General features: G+C 36.1%; 1 long non-coding RNA gene across 1 annotated transcript; it reads left to right on the top strand.

The window, feature by feature from the left end:
• The first annotated feature begins 580 nt into the window (after window positions 1-580).
• On the top strand, window positions 581-2982 carry LOC106375160. The gene is made up of 4 exons (XR_001275219.3): window positions 581-793; window positions 919-971; window positions 1042-1101; window positions 1186-2982. It is a non-coding gene; the product is annotated as an uncharacterized LOC106375160 (long non-coding RNA).
• Window positions 2983-3542: the final 560 nt, after the last annotated feature.

The following is a 3542-nucleotide window of genomic DNA, read 5'->3' as shown; positions in this document are numbered from 1 at the left end:
AAATTTCTGTGTATATATATATATATATATATAAGAATTTATTAGTAAATAATATCAATATTATAACAAAAACTATGTATCCAAATTAAATGAACCAAATTTCTATTTATAGAGAATAAAAATGATGAATCTATCACAATAACCTAGACTTTGCTCTCTTCTTAGAGTATCACATCATCAAAAATGAAGAAGCAATTGAGAACACGTGTACTAAAATAGACTTTGTTCTCTTCTTAGAGGATTACACGTAAAAAAGGAAGGAGCAATTGAGTAGACCTGTACAACTTTTTTTCTCCAAATGCCTCGCTTTGTTTTTGTTTCGTCAATCAGAATTCGTACTGGACCCTATTAGTTATGTCCCTTCACACTGTTTATCTTACAGCCCTACAGTCTTACTTCACCGGATGAGAGCAGATCGTTACTATTAGTTATTCCCTTTCACCTTCCTAGCCAACGTTACTTTTCGCAAATCATGTCAATGTATCAATTTCGGCCACTCCCCCCACTATTTGCTCTACATCAATGTTTCTTTAATTCCATTTCCATCAGCTTCTATAAATACCCACCCAATGAAAGACGAAGCGCAATCCTTTACCTTTTCCAAATTCATCATTCATGTTCATTATCATACAATTGCTTCATCAATGGCAATTTCTCAAGTGCATTTCTCTAAGTTGAAGGCCGGCGGCTGCAGATATACTGTTCAGATTATACTACTTTGCTTTGGGATGTCCGAAATGTGAAGAAAGGCAGTAAGCTGCTGGGAGTTGCTACGCTGCTTATTGATTCGCAGGTTTGCTAGATCTTTATTTTGATTTTTCTCCATATTTCATGTTTTAAAAGAGTTATTTGATAAGATTTAGCTTTAATATATCTGCACTTAAACATTAACTATTTCTGTAAATAAACTGTTGACAGTTTAGGGTCCGTGAAGGGGAAGAAATTTCGTCCTCCAAGCCTACAAAATATGGGTGAGTGAAGAAAATAGAATCTATAACACTTGCTGAACTTAATGCCTACGTACTGACTGCATCACCGCAGGTTAACACATTACCATGGTCATGCTTCATAACTTGATTGAACTGCATCCATGTGTCCCTGGTAAAATTCACGTTTTGATTTTCCGAGCTTTGTGTGGTTTTAAAATTTCTGTTGTTACTAATTAAGCTTAGTCCCTATCTTCAGACAGCAAAGTTTCTCTGCACAGGGGTGGTTGGTGGCATTGACACAGCTAATGGCTGGTGCTAGATTTCATGCTCCAAGTGCACACGCAAGCTGCAACGTCGATTCTCATCATTCACATGCACTGCCTTTCATAATGAAAACGCAGTAGGAGTTGTTAGGTAGTACATTTCATTCTGTATCATTCATCGTTCAGACTTTAAAATATGTCACCTTCAGTGGTCTCGCACGTAACAGTTTGTATGGTTGTCTGTGTGGTAGGTACTGTGTTCAGTTGAAGGTCTCTCATGCTTAGGACTGCAGATTTTGTGGCTTTTGACACTGAAATAACGAAGCTTACCAATGTCCGGCCAGGGAAGTATCCCAACTAATGGTAAACATCGCAACCTCCTTGGTTGCTTCTTTTTAAATCGTCAGAACCAGGAGACATGCAAACAATAGTCAACAACGTTAACATGTTCTCCACACTATGGACCACCATTTTTACTTGCGTTATTCTGTAAAAGAGGAAGAATTGGGCTATGTTGGCTGTCAAAAATATGGGAGAGATAGTGAAACTGTGATGTTTGGAAGAGAAGTTGAATGGAGAAAGCCACACGAGTCCAAGTTATAGGTGATAAATGGCTGCTCGATCTATTGCTTTATGTTTCGATTCAGATCTTATCCGACTTCTTTCATGGTTTCTCATATAAGGATAAGAATTAGGAGAAGCACACGCCAGGACCAAAGCTCCAAGGCGACTTAATATGTGTGTTTCTAGGGAACTTTATTAACAAAACACATTTCTCCAGTGGAGATTATCCTCGAGAGTTGAATTCTTCTTCTCAATGTTGTTGTGTAGCCAAATCCTGATCATCTCACTCCTCAACTTCTTAGTTTTGTCAATCAAATGTTACCGTCACCATATCTCCCTATTCGTCTTATTCTCATATAATTAATTAATATATATGGCAGCTCGTTTTGCAAACGTTACTTGTCTGTTGATCTTGTTCTCTATCCTCTTCAGCTCTACTCTTCCCCTTCCCATTTTTTTGTTGTTGTTCTATAGTTTTCTCTTTTATATATATGCACACAAATATTGGTATGTAAATTTATATCTATATACAGAGACACACAAAAAATCTGAAATCTGATCTTTTTGTTCTTTAGGGTCTTGAGAAGCAGATATGCCCTAACTTCAAGAACAAGACCATAGGGTTCTTGTTTCTCTCTCTCTTTATGTGTTTGGAAGTGTGTGGAGGATACCCTATATATATTTTACATTACAATAAAGCTATATATCAGGTGGAATCTGAAATAAAGACAAACCCTAAACTCAAACCTGAAATTAGTAGGCAGCCCCACCACTTGATTCCAAACAGAAACAAATAGCGTCCTAACACAATAATAGATAGGCTACTTTGAAAATTAAAGTACATGCTAGATTGAACGTATAGACATGAGTAGGGTGAAACACCGACCGCTGATGGTGCAGATGAGACCCCTCTATATGACAGGAACACTGGAGATGATGAACATGCTGAAGAAGCTGGTCGTTCCCGCAAGAAGATACGTAAAGCATAAACGACAACACTCGGAGACTCGGAGTTGTGTGTCAGACTACACTGTCACAACCATGTTGCATAAGTACGACTGCTAAGTACAACACTCGGAGACTCGGAGTTGTGCTGGCTTTTTAATTTGTCAAACTCTGGATAAGTACGACTGCTACTCATTCTAATCCATGTTATGGTTTTCATGGTGTTTATTTTTTTTGATAAAAATTCATGGTGTTAATTTATATTGTGGCAACCTTACATTTGTAAGTTTTGTAAAAAATTATCATCTACCGCACACACTATTTATGAAAACTTTATTTTAGGATAACTCAAACACTCTATACATGGAAATATTTAGCTAAATGAGCTTGACGTTGTTTTATCTATTTAGGGGCTGTTCGTTTCAGCATATTTCATCTCCATCCAGATGATTCATTTTTATGATCTATCCAGATGATTCATTCAGATTTTTGTGACTGTTTGTTTGTCCATTCAAATAGCTCATCTAAATGAATCATCTAAATGGATCTTATATTTGTCTCTTTATTTTCATTTTCATCCAAATGAGTCTAGTAAAAAAAATACCAAAATACCATTTCGTTGATTTAATCATATGTTAAAATTTTACTTCAATAATAACTTCTGATAAACAAAAAAGTTGATAAATATGTATTTGAAGAAAAAAAGAGTATTAATAATAAAACGACTGTAACTTCGGTTTTGGCGGAAAACAAGATTTTTCGATTTTGATGGGAAAACGAGATTTTTCGATTTTGGCGGGAAAACGCATTTTTGCGCTTTTGGCGGGAAAACATGTTTTTG

This window comes from Brassica napus, chromosome C1, assembly GCF_020379485.1.
Source record: "Brassica napus cultivar Da-Ae chromosome C1, Da-Ae, whole genome shotgun sequence".
Classification (NCBI taxonomy): domain Eukaryota; kingdom Viridiplantae; phylum Streptophyta; class Magnoliopsida; order Brassicales; family Brassicaceae; genus Brassica; species Brassica napus.
The sequence above is the reverse complement of the archived record's forward strand: the minus strand, read 5'-3'. Positions and strand labels throughout refer to the sequence as shown.